The 16,017-nt window shown below is 42.2% G+C and overlaps 1 protein-coding gene across 1 annotated transcript in view; it reads right to left on the bottom strand.

The window, feature by feature from the left end:
* Positions 1-16,017, bottom strand: part of STXBP6 (syntaxin binding protein 6) — a 299,423-nt gene that overhangs the window by 282,222 nt on the left and 1,184 nt on the right. The window lies entirely within an intron of this gene.

A 16,017-nucleotide genomic window follows, 5' to 3' on the forward strand; every position in this document is an offset into this window, starting at 1 on the left:
AAAGGCCAGCTTGCTGGGGTCTATGAGCCAGGAAGGGTAAAAGCAGGCCTCTGGGATGGTCAAGTGTATTTTCAGGTCTCTCCTGGGGCACATCACATCGTGGGGGCAGCTGAATGGCCCAGGGTTTATCTGAAAGCAATCTGACCATGACACTGTTTTCCAGAATAATTTACGAAGGTCTTCACTGCATATCAGAGACAGTAACCCATTCTGTCTCAGAGAACACATATGAGTGAATTCTCTTTTACAATCAGGAATGAATGGACATTAAAGGCCTCTGCCTCTACTGGTCAGGTTTTATGTAAGAATCCATCTAGAGAAAGGCTATGTTCAGCATAGCATACAGTTTCCAAAAGGCACAATATTCATCAAGATGTCTTAAAGTATTTCCTGGAGGTTTGATGCGCTCAGCTGCTAACCAAAAGGTTAGCAGCGGTTGGAACCTACCCTGAAGTGCCTTGGAAGAAAGGCCTAACAATCCACTTCAGCAAATCAGCCATTAAAAGCCCTATGGAGTACGGCTGTACTCTGACACACGTGGGGTAGCCACGAGTTGGAGGTGATTTGCCAGTAACTGTTTTTGTCTTGCTGGTCAGGAGGCGGAAACCCTAGTGGCCTAGTGGTTAAGTGCTACGGCTGCTAACCAAAGGGTCGGCAGTTCAAATCTGCCAGGCGCTCTTTGGAAACTCTATGGGGCAGTTCTACTCTGTCCTATAGGGTCACTGTGAGTCGGAATCGACTCGATGGCACTGGGTTTGGTTTGGTTTGAGTCAGGAGGGAGAAGACGCAGGTATAGCTAGGTCCACAGATCTGACTGTGCCTGGCAGGGCTGAGGCAGGACACCAACAAGCCCTGGAAAGTTCCACAGACAGGAAGGCCCCAGGAACTGAGTCTAGGAAAGAGTGAGAGTGCGTTAAAGCCCACCACAGGCCACCGAGGACTCCTCTCCCCACAGAGCCCTATTGTGCAGAGGGTGGGGCGAGTCCCTCGGGGCTCTGTAACGGGTGAGAGTGAAAAGCAGACCTTCATGATCAACACATGCTTTTCTGGCTGCAGCAGAGTTTTGTAATTCCTTTAACACTGTCAAAGGAGGGGCAGCGTAAGGGAAAAAGAAAAAAAGGATACTGGTATCTATCAAGGAAGAAACCGCTAGGTTTGACTCCTAAATCATGCTTTCTCTAAACCTCCGGCTTCTCATCTACAAAATGTAAACACTCACAATACAAAGTACGGCACAGGTTGTTGTGCGGATTAAAAGATCGTGAAGTAAGATATTTACAGTGCAGTGTTCTCTCCCCCTGCTAAGGTCTCCAGTCTTCGCCCAAGAAAAGAAGTTCCATCCCTTGATAGGTAAGCCTTTAAAAAAATGTCTGTTTTGTTTTTGTCTAATCCACCCTGGAAAGACTCCTCCTTTATCACCAGGCTGGGTTCTGAAAGGTTGTTGGCTATTTTCCAAAACTAAACACCCTCTCAAAGGGCATTCTGATACCAACTAAAAATATTCAAAAGAGTATACTCAAAGCAATTCCAAAAATGTTTTCAGCAATACTTTTGGAGCTGGTTTACAGTCTTGCAGTGACTTCCATAAAAGGCAAACTCATTTGTAAGTTAAGTGCTGTTAAGCTTTCAAATGGTCTCATGACTTTCTGATGCTCTGGGTCACATACCCTGCCTGGCTCCCCAGCTCTTCAACAAGTTTCTCTTGTTAAGGGTTTTAGATCTGTGTATTTTTTTTATACCCCTGGTGCAGCACTGTGCCTCGTGCACAAAAGAGACTCCAGAAACCTTGGAGGGTATGATCGGGTATCACTGATGATGACTCCATGACTAGAGACTTCAAGAATTTTTCACAGATGTCTCCATGAAACTCTTTGTTTTAAAAAGTAATACAGAATAAAGAAATGAATTAAATAACAGCAGCAACCAGATCACACAACTGAAAAATAGGCAAGCAACATGAACAAGCACTTCACAGAAGAGGCTGTTCAGCTGCAAAATTGCAAATACACACTTGCAAAGAGGTTTCCAATGGTGATAAGAGGAATGCATATTAAAACCACAATAAGAGACTCCTATAAAACCAGGTCCCTGGGGGGTGCAAACAGTTTGCACTTGACTACTAACCTAAAGGTTGGCAGTTTGAACCCACCCAGTGATGCCATGGAAAAAAGGCCTGGTGATTTGCCTCTGTAAAAACTACAGCCATGCAAGGCCTCTGGAGCTGTTCTACTCTGTAACACTTGGGGTTGCCATGAGTTGGAATCAACTCGATGGCAACGGGGTTTTTTTTTAAATAAAAACACCAGCATGGCTCAAATTAAAATGACTTATCAAACTAAGTGTTGGTGAGAATGTGGAGCAATGGAACACACTTGATGAGACTATAAATTGGAATGGCCGTGCTGGCAAACTGTTTGGCTCTGTCTACTAAAGCTAAACATATTCACATCCTAGTACTCAGCAATTACACACACACACATTCATCAGAAACGCATACTTATGTTCACCAAAAGACATACACATGAATGTTTATAGCGTTATTCATAATGGCCAAAAACTGGAAACAATTCAAACGCCCATCCTTAGTAATGGTTGCACACTCATACGAAGGAATACTATTCAACACTGAGAACGAGCAAACAACTGCTGCATGCACGAAATGGATGAATTTCAGAACAAAAAAATGGCTGAGGGAAAGGAGTCAGAAAAGAATACAAAAGTATGAGTGCATTTATATAAATCTTAAAACTAGGCAAAAGAGATCTATAATGTTAGAAGTCAGGACAGTGGCTACCATGGAGAGGAAGGGACCAGAGGAGGCACAGGACAGATCCTGGCAGGCTGGTGGTGCTATCTTTCTTGATCTATGTTAAGATTAAACGAGCGTGTTCATGGAATGAAAATTACTGAACTGTTCTCGTATAATTTGTGCCTGTTTCTGTATGCATGTTATTTTTCAATAAATTTATTTTCTCTAAAAAGTAAACCCGTCTAGGTGTCTCTTCTTCTTCAAGGCCAAACAGGGAAAGCCAATTTAACTGTCTATTGGCATAAATTTACTAAAGCAGCCAGGCCCAGTATAAACAGTGAGGGACACTAAGCCATGCTCTGTCACTCAAGCCTGCTCCCAAGTCTGTCACTCACGAGCTTGTGATTCTGAGGGAGTCTCTCTATGCTTCGCTACTCTCTAAAAAATACCTGGGTAATTATGACAGTCAAATGAGATGCTACAAGAGCACTTTGTAAACCATGAATTAGTATTCCAACATTCATTTTATGTCATCACATACCCTGACTAATGAAATCGAAGGGCAAGGAGAACTTGAGGAGGCTAAAGGGGGATCCTGAGGAACTTTGGGGTTACTGTCAAGGGTTTTAGGGGCCAGTAGCATAGTCTGTTTCAATTCAAACAAGAATTTAGTATACTTTTCCATTTTACAGTTTTATCACTAATTATTGTTACTAGGTGCCTTGGAGTTGCTTTTTAACTCACAGTGACTCCATGTGACAAGGTAGAACTGCCCTCTAGGGTATTCTAGGCTGTAATCTTTACAGAAGCAGATCACCAGATCTTTTTCCCACAGAGCAGCTGCTTGGGTTTGAACCGCCAATCTTTTGGTTAGCATCTGAGTGCTTAACCATTGCACCACCAGGGCTTCTTGTTTTATCACTAGATTTTCACTCTGCAACAAGTTTTTCCATCATGATTGGAGAGTTTTTCCGCTTACATGTAGAAATGAAGCATGCACTTTATTTTGAAGGTCTCAAATGTTCTTTAGTTTCTCTCTCATTCTGTTTTAAGCTTCTCTCTGGGTTATTCAGGCAAGTGCTTGGATGACAAGGCTTGGCCTCAAGAACCAGCAGCCTTGGCATTCCCTGAAAGCTTGTTTGAAACACAAGAATCCCAGGTCCCACTCCAAAACCCATGAATCAGAATTTGCACTTCAACAAGATGCCCAGGTTGTTCACATGTCCACTAAGGTCTGAGAGGCACTGACTGAGGTCATATAGTCTGTTGCCTGACAAACTCAGAGGTCTAGAGCTAGAGGTCCAGCTTTGCCTAGAAAATGGAATTCATCCTAAACAGCCCCTGTGTGACTCACCTCACTCCAAGCCTGAGTCCACATGAATGAGCCATGGCCCTGTATCTTATTTCCTAAACTCAAAGTCACATCTTTCTGAAACTTGAGGGTGAGAGGGAAGGGGATAGTAGGAAAAGGAAGTGGAAGATGGAAAGGCATGTCTGACATCTTCTCTGTGACTCTCAGGAAAGCCAAGGGGAGGGAAAGAAGGGTAACATTTGAGAGAGGCAATAAGGAAAGGGAAGTCAACTGAGGTTAAGCCTTGCTTACTAGCTGAGAGCCTGGACTCTGAAACCTGAGCACCCAGGTTCGTATCCCAGCTCTGCTACACAGTAAATAGCTGCAGGACCTTAGACAAGTTGCCAAACATTTCTTCCTCTGCCTCAGTTTTTTTCCAACTATAAAATGGGAATTAGTAAAAATACCTACCCCTGACAGTTGTGTGGATCAAAGGAATCAATATTTATAAAACCATGTACTGTGTTAGCTTATAATAATCTCTAGGTTAATATTTGTTGAATAAATAATAAAAATAATATATTGACAGAAGAATTAGTAGACTAGACGATGCAGAGTGTCCAGCTCAACTTATTTTTATTGCTTCTCAACTAAATGCCAGACATGTGGGCCTCAGAGACATAAAAATAAAGATCACTGCCTTTGAAAGAGTTCACACTCTAGTTGGGTTTAAGAGTCCCCGTTGATCACAAACAAGGTATCTGAGTTCAGGATTCCCTGTTCCATTTGTAAAAATCAACTACTATAACGACCTCTTGGCAATGCCAGAAGAGGATCTGATTAAAAAGAAAAGTCTCATTTCCCATCTTTCTAACGGATGAGATTCGGAGTAATGTCTATTTTATTAGCTTTGAGCTCCTTATATAATAAGTACTAACTTTCTACCTTCAAGGTATTTTTTTCTTTAATTATTGCTACAGTTGCATAAGGATTTTAATTTTCAAAGGACTTTCTTCAGAACACCCAGCTTTATATACCTGGTTCTTTCTCAGCAGCAGGACAGCTTCCTTATTGTCATTTAATAATACCCGCTAGATTAAATTCTTCAAGAATAATATTAACTTCTCAACCCCTAGATGCTCCTGGTTTTTACCTCAGGCTGTGTGAGGTGACATATTCCTAGGCAGTCCAAAAACAAAGAAAAACTCATCGATTTATAACCTACCCAACCGAGCTTACTTACCAGACAGTGGTTATGAAAGGTGACTAGATTGTGGCACACATACCCACCCACCTCAGAAATCAGATAATTCTCATTTCCAAATGATACCAGCACTTCCACCTTCTGGAAGGACAGTAAGTCCCAGTGAGTGTTAGCGTATTAGCTTTCAACCTGAATATCTTATCTTCCAGCATTAAGTGTTGATCCAACATCAGTTTAAATGCTCGCCTGGCATTATAATTAAGTAAACAATCTTTTTTCCTCAAAGTTACCAGGCATTAAAGACCCCAAATCCGCCAGTCCATAAAAGAGTCAAACAAGACAGCAGAACAAGAGTTTCACGGGGAAGAATTACCATCCTTCAGGAAGAAATGAATTTCAGGCTACAAAGGCTAGAAACTAGTTTGATTTACTGGACTTGTGGCATTGTTAGTTTAACTCTTAAAACTATTTTGTATGTTCCCAGGAGAAAGTGAAAAGGATTCTAACTTAATTGAAATATAAACACAATATCTTATTTCCTCCCACTTCAAATGATGGCAAAGGAGATGGAAACAGAACAAAGGTTAGCAAACTACCAACTCACCTTGTGTAATCCCACAAGGACATAATCACCTAAGCCAGCGCTGCACAGCAATGGTGCAAACTTCATATAGGTACATCATCTTATATCTTCAAAGTGCCCTCACATACACTAGTCACTTAAATCTCATGCCAACCCCATGACATAGACAGGCAGGGATCATTATTAGTCCCAGACAGCAAGAGAGGAAGCTGAGGCTTGGTGAGGACAAGTGACAAGGGCTCAGAGTAGAGAAATCACAGTCAGTGCCAGATTTTAGTTCCCAATTCTAGCTCTTCCACTGCTCCCCACTAACCTAATTCAATTTAACCTTCCCAAAGTTAAGAGACTCATAAAAGGTAAACTAACGAAATGCCCAGAATTTCAAAGTTAACAATGAAGCTAATATTTTCAACCTCATTTTCAGAACCTTTCTCATGCTGTTAACAAAGCTCAGTGGTTTGCATTTTAGCTCCCTGTATTTCTTCTCCTCTCCAGAAAAGATAAACTTCAGTAACCAAGGACAGAGACTAGGCAAGGATGGGTAGAGAGCACCACACTAAGAAACTGTAGCACCAACTGAAAAGCTCGGGCATGACCTTTTAGTCAAAAATCAGCACCTCTGACTAAAAACTAGCCAAACTCAGCTGAGGCTAGCATAGTAACTTTACCAAAAGCTATGATTCTGAACAGGTTTCAGCAGAACTTCCAGACTAAGACAGACTAGGAAGAAAGGCCCAGCCTGTGAAAACCCTGTGGATCATAACAGCATCTGGTCACCATGAGTTGGAGGCCTACTCCATGGCCATTAACAACAATTTAGCAACATGGTAATCTGAAAAACATCAAGCCCATTAAGTTTGCCCTAGGACTAGGATTCACATGCTCTTCTTCTATTACCCGTCTTCAATTTCTGTTACCTTGTAAATAAAAAACCTTTACATTGGGACTTCCTTGATGTATTTTTTTCTTTAATCCTAACCATGAAAATCTTGACTCTGGTGGGAAGGAAAAGGCAAATAACTTTCACTACCACAGGCACATCATGCCAGGCACTTTTCTATGAGCTTATGCTGATTTTACAGGTAAGAAAACTGTGGCTCAGATATTGATTAACTTGCCCAAAGTCCCCCAACAAATTAATGGTAGAGCTGTGATTCACACTCAGCCCTGTCCCATTCCAAAGCCCAGCTTCTCTACACTGCATCGGCTTCTTCTCCAAGTGGGATCTACGGGCCCATGGCAGCATCAGTGTCAGTGAGACCCTGCTAGAAATAGACTTCTCAGGCCCCACCCCAGGCCTTCTGCATCAAAATGGGCATTAACAAGATCCCCAGGTGCTTCCTGAGCACTGAGTTTGAGAAGCCCTGCACACCACACCACTAACAACAGAAGAAACAATCTCTCCTCAGATGAAAAATGCCTCGGCTCCAGAGGTATTCAACCTCATTTAGTATCATGACTCTTGGACCCAAATATGTTTATGCTCATGTAAACCAAGTACCACGTGAATCCTGTTTGAACACAGTAGTAGATATTAAAGTAGGGGAGGGGCAGTCTTGACAGAGTTCCACAAACAAATTAGCAGACACTAAAACGTCTACCACAGTCAAATCTTCGAGGAAAAATTAAAACATAAGCTGCCCAGTCAGCACTACTTATTGTCCTCTGGTCGATCACAACAAGGAAGCCTAAATATGGGACCACTCTGTAAAAGGGAAGTTTAGAAACACACTGAATTTGAAAATCACAAGAAATTTGCTCTGAAAACTGTCCCACTAACTCAGGAGCAATGTGGACCAAAATTCCTTTAATTCAGAAAAACGGCCCTTGGATGAAAGGGAAATAGAAAATCCTAGAAGGCCCAAAGACATACAAGAAAAAATCCAGATATTTCCCTCCAAGAGCAGAAAATGTGATCTAAAATTGATATGGACCTCTCTTACCCTCTTTTTTATAACTTTCTTTCCATCCTGGCCACAGTGGCTTTCTGGTTATTTTTTTTTAATTGAGTTATGATTTTTATAACATAAAATTCATCCTTTTATAGTACACAATTCAGTAGTTTTTAGTATATTCACAAAGTTGCGCAACCACCCCACCACTCTATAATTCTACAACACTTTCAACACCCCAAAAGAAACCCATACACATTAACAATTACTCCCCATTTCCCTGCCTCCCCAGTCCCTGGCGAACAGTAACCTACTTTCTGTCTATATGGATTTGGGCTGTTTTCACTTTTTGGCTACTATGAATAATGCTGCTATGAACACATGTGTAAAATTTTTTGTGTAGGCATAAATTTCAATTCTCTTGAGTATATACCCAGGAGTGGAATCGGTCATAAGCTAGTTTTGCTTAACGTTTGAGGAACTGCCTATTTTCCAAGTGACTGCACCATTTGACATTTTCACCAGCAATGTATGAATGTTCTGACATCTCCACTTCCTCACCAACACTTGTTTTTGTCTGTCTTTGTGATCATAGCCATTCTGGTGAGTGTGAAATGGTTAACTCATCCTGGTTTTGATGTACATTTCCTAACGACTAATGATTTGGGCATCTTTTCAGGTGTTTATTGGCCATTTGTATATCTCCACTGGAGAGTGTCTACTAAAATCCTTTGTCTATAGTTTATTGGGTCGTCTTTTTATTGTTGAGTTCTAAGAGTTCTTTCCTCTTGGTATTTTTTGAATCTCCACCCAAGACCCTACCTCAGAACCTTTGTACTTGCTGTTCCCTCTTCCTGGAAAGTTCTTTCCCCAAATACCCAGTATTCTTCAACTGGATCTACATTTTAATTAATGCTTCTGTACTTGGAACCACTATCCTCAAAAGGCCGAGGAGCACTTTCATTCTCCTTTTCTGTTCCACATATCCCCCCCCTTGCTTTCATCCCTAGTGTTGTGCCCCCACTACCGTTTATCCACAACGAGCTCTTCTGCTGCAGTCATCTGAACGCATCTGCTACTTCAGTGAACTTGCAGAATCAAGAAAGAACTTAGGATACGGTTCTTGGACCACCACCACAGATTCACTCAGTCCCACATTATGCTAGGCAAATTTCTTTTCCTGTGTGCTCTAAAACTTATTTATATCGGGCACACATACAAGTCTTCACAGTGCTGCTCAATTATGTTGTTGTTGTTAGGTTCTGACCAGTCAGTTTTGACTCAGAGAGGCCCTATATACAACAGAACAAAACACTGCCAGGTTCTAAGTCATCCTCACAATTACTACTATGTTTGAGTCCATGGTTGCAGCTACTGTGTCAATCTATCAAATTGAGGGTCTTCTTCTTTTTCACTGACCCCCTACCTTACCAAGCATGATGTCCTTTTCAAGGGGCTTGGTCCCTCCTGATAACATGCCCAAAGCACGGGAGACAAAGTCCTGCCATCCTCGTTTCCAAGGAGCATTCTGGCTGTATTTCTTCCAAGACAGATTTGTTCGTTCTTCTGGCAGTCGATACTATATTCCATATGCTTCATCAACACCATAATTCAAAGGCATCAATTCTTCTTCAGTCTTCCTTATTCATTGCCCAGCTCTCACATGTGTATGAGACAACTGAAAATACCATGGCTTGGTCAGGTGCACCTTAGTCCTCAAAGTGACATGTTTGTTTTTCACTACTTTAATGAGGTCTTTTGCAGCATATTTGCCCAATGCAGTGTGTTGTTTGATTTCTTGACTGCTGCTTTCATGGGCATTGATTGTGGATCCATTATACCACCAACCTAAAACACCCCTTCTTCTCTCTAGAAAGGTCTTACTATCATTTACAACATCACCAGAGTCCAGCCCCTCCATGGAGACTTTCTTAGCCACAACAGCTTAAAATTGTTTTTCTCTACTCTGAAATAAAAACGGCAATCACCTATAGAGTTCATTAACCAATTAATATTTGTATTTAATGAATAACTTCTATATTCTAGGAGTATACTAGGTGAAACCACCCTATCCACAGATGATGTTAATATATTGGATTTGTTAGAATGTGCTAAAAGATACACACCAACATATAACCTCAAAAATATTCTGTGTTCTACATTCTTTAAAGAGATAGAAGAAATTATATTACTTTTACATGGAAAGGTAAGAAGCCCCGGATAAGTAAAGCACTACTGAAGAGGAATAAAGTAGGAGGACTCACACTACCTGACCTCAGAACCTACTATACAGCTACAGTAGCCAAAACAGCCTGGTACTGGTACTGGTACTGGTTCCAACTCTAGATGGAAACAACCCAGATGCCCATCAACAGATGAATGGATAGACAAACCGTGGTACATACACACAATGGAGTATTACACAACGATAAAGAACCACCATGAATCTGTGAAGCATCTCATAACATGGATGAATCTGAAGGGCATTATATTGAGTAAAATAAGTCAATCACAAAAGGACAAATATTGTATGAGACCACTACTGTCAAAACTCATGAAAAGGTTTACACACAAAAAGAAACAATCTTTGATGGTTATGAGGGAGGGGAGGGGTGGGGATGGAAAAACACTTAATAGACAGTAGATAAGTGGTAACTTTGGTGTTCCCCATAATCCTGGGGAAGCCAGCACAACTTGTACAAGCCAAGGTCATGGAAGCTCCATAGACACATCCAAACTCCCTGAGGGACCAAACTGCTGGGCTGTGGGCTGTGGGAACCATAGTATTAAGGAACATCTAGCTCAACTGGCATAACAGTATATAAAGAAAACGTTCTACATTCTACTGTGGTGAATAGCATCTGGGGTCTTAAAAGCCTGTGAGTGGCCATCTAGGATACTCCACCGGTCTCACCCCTTCAGGAGCAAGAATGAATGAAGAAAACTAAAGATACAAGGGAAAGATTAGTCCAAAGGCCTAATGGACTATATCTACCACAGCCTCCACCAAACTAAGTCTAGTAAAACTAGATGGTGCCCAGCTACCACCACTGACTGCTCTGATGGGGATCACAATAGGTGGTCCTGGACAGAGCTAGAGAAAAATATAGAACAAAATTGTAACTCAAAAAAAAAGATCATGGTTACGAGGAGGGGAAGGAGGGAGGGAGAGGGTTTTTTACTGATGAATTAGTAGATAAGAACTGCTTTAGGTGAAGGGAAGGACAACACTCAATACAAGGAAGGTCAGCTCAATTGGACTGGACCAAAAGCAAAAAAGTTTCTGGGATAAAATGAATGCTTCAAAGGTCAGCGGAGCAAGGGCGGGGGTTTGGGGACCATGGTTTAAGGGGACTTCTAAGTCAATTGGCAAAATAATTCTATTATGAAAACATTCTGCATCACACTTTGAAATTTTGCGTCTGGGGTCTTAAATGCTAACAAGCGGCCATCTAAGATGCATCAATTGGTCTCAACCCACCTGGATCAAAGGAGAATGAAGAACACCAAGGTCACACGACAACTAAGAGCCCAAGAGACAGAAAGGGCCACATGAACCAGAGACCTACATCATCCTGAGACCAGAAGAACTAGTTGGTGCCCGGCCACAATCGATGACTGCCCTGACAGGGAGCACAACAGAGAACCCCTGAGGGAGCAGGAGATCAGTGGGATGCAGACCCCAAATTCTCATAAAAAGACCATACTTAATGGTCTGACTGAGACTAGAGGAATCCCGGCGGTCATGGTCCCCAAACCTTCTGTTGGCATAGGACAGGAACCATCCCCGAAGACAACTCATCAGACATGAAAGGGACTGGACATTGGGTAGGAGAGAGATGTTGATGAAGAGCGAGCTAATTATATCCGGCGGACACTTGAGACTGTGTTGGCATCTCCTGTCTGGAGGGGGGATGGGAGGATAGAGAAAGTTGGAAGCTGGCAAAAATGTCACGAAAGGAGAGACTGGAAGGGCTGACTCATTAGGGGGAGAGCAAGTGGGTGTACGGAGTAAGATGTATATAAACTTATACGTGACAGTCTGACTTGATTTGTAAACGTTCACTTGAAGCTCAATAAAAGTTAATAAAAAAAAAAGAAAGATCAGACTTGCTGGCCTGACAGAGACTGGAGAAACCCAGAGAGAATGGCCCCCAGACACCCTATCAGCTTAGTAAGGAAGTCACTCCTGAGGTTCACCCTTCAGCCAAAGATCAGACAGGCCCATAAAACAAAATGAGACTAAAGAGGCATACCAGCCCTGGGGCAGGGACTAGAAGGCAGGAGGGGACAGGAAAACTGGTAATAGGGAACCTAAGTTTGAGAAGGGAGAGTGTTGACATGTTTTGGGGTTGTTAACCAATGTCATAAAACAATATGTATACTGTTTAATGAGAACCTAGTTCTGAAAACCTTCATCTAAAGTTCAATAAAATAAATACAAATATTCTGTGTTCTGGGAAACACTGAATTAAGGTTTTTTGCTGTTGATGTTGTTAATTGTACTTCTTCTCGGAGTCTCTGCTATGATGATGCATATGTTGAAAATCTCTAACCTCAATGCTTCCCAAAATGATTTGCTCTTTGCAAGAGCACACCCATTAACAGCCACCCCAACTGCATTCCTTAGACATACTCTGGGAAATGCTGAGCTAATTCAATTGCTGCTCAATCCTATCAGCTGGACAACACTGAGTAGAACCCATATTTCCTACTGGAGTATGGAACCATGTTTGCTTTCTTTTAGGATATCATCAATTGGAAGACACTCTATTAACATGCCAACTATACAGAAAATGAAAAAAGAAGCTGTACATTAAATGTGCACATAATTTTTAAGACCCATCTGGATTTCTGAAATTGGAAAATGCTGAAATGTTAAAAACTGTATCTTAGAACTGAGCTAGTGCACTGTAACCAGGATTTTAGTTTAAAAGCACCCTCTAGGAAGGTTGGGGAGAATAGTGTTCCAGGAATGGGCCTTGACCCTCTGTGACCCAGTAATAACCACCTGATGACCAAAATGAAATAAAGTATCACAGTAAGGGTCTCACAACAGGTTTATTCATGAGAGCAAAAATATCAAGTGGCCGTGTGTTGACAAAAGTCAACCACAGTGATAAGAGGCTTTCCTCACACTGGAAAAAACCTTAGCATCATCGAAAAGTAGGGGTAACACCCAAAACATAAACATCGAGTTATGGGAAAGAGTTTTAAAATGGAAACGTTTCCCACTTATGTTAAGTGGAAGAAACCATTTAAATTAGCTAGTAAATCTTAAGAATTACAACCTGAATGCTGTTCCTTGGCCAACAGCTGTTTATGGTCAGGAAAACAGGCATGAGCCTTGCAGTTTTATCTACTGAAACACTAAGTGGTACACTTGAGTTTTTGAATAGGTTTCTGATTTACTGATAGGTTTCTCTACTGCTAATCATTTTAAAACTAAAACAAAGCACAAATGGAAAGGTGAGATAAAACATTATGGTCCACTGGGACTCCACTTGGCACAGCAACACAAGAACTAGTTAAAGTGCTGACTGACAATTTCTTATACCTAGTCCATTTGGGTGCAACATAAGCTTTTATTTTTTCCTTAGGATGTTATCTCAGGAACCTTTCTGGCTCGAACAGGTTCCCGAAGCCTCTTTAACACACAGCAGTTAAAATTCAAGGCCGCAGACCAGGCCATAGTAAGTCACGGAGAGTTCTCAGCATAAGACCACAAATTGGGGTGCAAGAAGAAAACGAGTTGAACTTTAGTAGTTCTTGACTATAAGCTAAACTGCACAGGGTAGCAGGCTGATACCACACAGCTGTTCCTGAAAGTCATCCTTCTTCCCTCTGGGAGAGGTAAGAGAGGTTCTCAAACACTGCTTCCATCTTTCAGAAAGAATGCACGACCTTGTCCTAGTGTGACCACCATGGATCTGTCACAGGGTCTACTCCACACTCTCGCCCAAGGCCTGGGTAAGCTGTCCATTTAAAGATGACATCACTGCAATTACTTTTTAAACTTGTTCATAAAGGTGCTTAAAGGTCAGGCTGCCAAAACTTTATCCAACCTCCTCTCCACACATGTTGGAGAGCCCCAAAGAAACGAAACAAGGTAACTGGTGGATTTATCAATAAAAGGAGTCACCTATCTCAGTCTATTCTTGTTGTTGCTATTACTGTTATTTGCCATGGAGTGGATTTGAACTCATGGTACCCCATGTGTAAAGAATAGAACTGCTTCACAGAGTTTTCAAGGCTGTGGTCTTTCAGAAACAGATTGTCAGGCCTGTCTTCTGAGATGCCTCTGGGTGGGTTCGGACTGCTAACATTTTGGCTAGTAGCTGTCAAGCACTCAACCATTTGCACCATCCAGGGAGCCTAGAAACCAGAGGCTGAGTATTTTACCACATTAAAGAGAAGAGCAAATCTTATATTTTCGTGCAGAATTCATTCATTTGAAAAGTAGCCACAATTATTAAAACTACACAATGGCATAGGCATTGGAATATCAAATGATTTACGCAAGTTCCTAAAATATGCCCCCTAGAAACCCTGCCCCTGTAGGTGAGGTACTAAAATCATGGCATTTCAGAACAAATCTCACCTTTCTTACTCCCTATTACCCTCTAAAATCAATGATTCTAACGGTTTGGTTCCTGGACCAGCACTATCAGGATCACCTGAGAACCAGATAGAAAGGCAAATTCTTGGACCCCACTCTAGACCTATAGAGCCCAAGGTCAGTGATGCAGCCCATCGATCTGTGGCTTCACAAGCCCCCTGGCGATTCTGAGGCATGCTCTTGTTTGAGGACCACTGCCCTAGGATTAGGAAGATGGAGCACCTGGGATGGCTGAGGAAGGAGCCTGATTCAATCCTTAAGACCAGACTGAGAGACAATCTCACCAGTTCCTGCATTGGCTCTCAGTCTCACAGGCTGATTTCAATGAACTAGGAGTTGAGACCATAGTTCAAAGTCACCATTGGAGGCCAAGTCAAGATCCAGCCCAGGGTCTGCTGATTGCTTTGTCAACCTTGGCTATGAAGCATGTGGCCTTGCTCACATGTCAATTCTGGGGCTCAAGACTCTGAACCTTGATAAGGCAACCCTGGTGGTCTTCTAATCTGCACCACACCACCTCCCTGAGATAAACATGATGACTGGACCCCTAACCCTTCTATGACATGTATATGTGTGTAGGGGGCGAGAGTTGCTTGTGGGCCCTCTTGGTGGGAAATTAATTATCTTTAACTACTGAAAAGGGATAAAGCTCAATAAAGGGGAGTTTGAATGTAAAGATAGAACAGATTTGAGAGAAGAGGAAAAAGATAAACAGCTACTTCCAAAGACCTGAGAAACCAAACCTCTTGGTGAGGGATGAGTAGAGGGAGAAGACTTAGGTGTCTTGCTATAATTAAAAGAATTAGTAAATTAAAAAAAAACTGAGTAAACAGCATGAGACCGTAACTAAGTCATGAAAGGTGCTTTAAAATTTTCTAAGTACTCTTCATTCCCATTATCTCATCCAAGTCTCACAAGCCCTGTAACAGAGAGGGAAAAGGCCACTATTACCCCATTTGACAGAAGAGAAAACTATAGTTCAGAGTGGCAATTTGTCCATCAGCAGTCATCAGTTGCAAAGCACAAACTCAACCTCTGGTCGATCTGACTCCAGAACCCGTGTACTCACACAGTGATCCTCTCATCTTGATATCTGCCCCAGAGCAGACTGCCCCCAAGGCAAAGGCAAAGAAAAAATGCAGCAGAAATGGTGAACACCTTCAGTATGACATTTGAGCAGCATGTGGGTGCCCCTTTAAGAACTTAACACACAAACCGAACAGCCAAGGTGTTCAGCCAAAAAAGGGGAAAAAAAGAGAGAGAGGCATATTTCCAGCCTGCATAATCATTTCTGGACCTATTCCCACTAGCAGCCTCCGAGGCGAACAGCAGCTCACTGTCTAGGCTGAAGCTCCCCCACCCCCTGGGTTATGACAGCCCCGTTCTGACTTGTGTGCAGGCAAAACCTCAAAACTCAAAACAAGAAGTGAAAAAAGTGGAGCCAAGAGAAGCATCCTTCACACCCTCGCATTTTGCACATCCAGGGCCCTAGGGAGGCCGTGGGATGAAGTGGAGGTTCCTGTGAATCCACCAGCCCAACTCCTTCCCACTCAGTCCCTGGGGAAGAATAATAGTAAGGGGAGAGAATTCGTTAAGAAGTCTTGGGGCTGGAGTCAAAGGCAGATACACCCTAGTCACCCTCTGCTGAAGAACAGTATGTCATCACAAATGCTCCACCT

The sequence above is a fragment of the Elephas maximus genome, chromosome 10 (assembly GCF_024166365.1).
Source record: "Elephas maximus indicus isolate mEleMax1 chromosome 10, mEleMax1 primary haplotype, whole genome shotgun sequence".
Classification (NCBI taxonomy): domain Eukaryota; kingdom Metazoa; phylum Chordata; class Mammalia; order Proboscidea; family Elephantidae; genus Elephas; species Elephas maximus.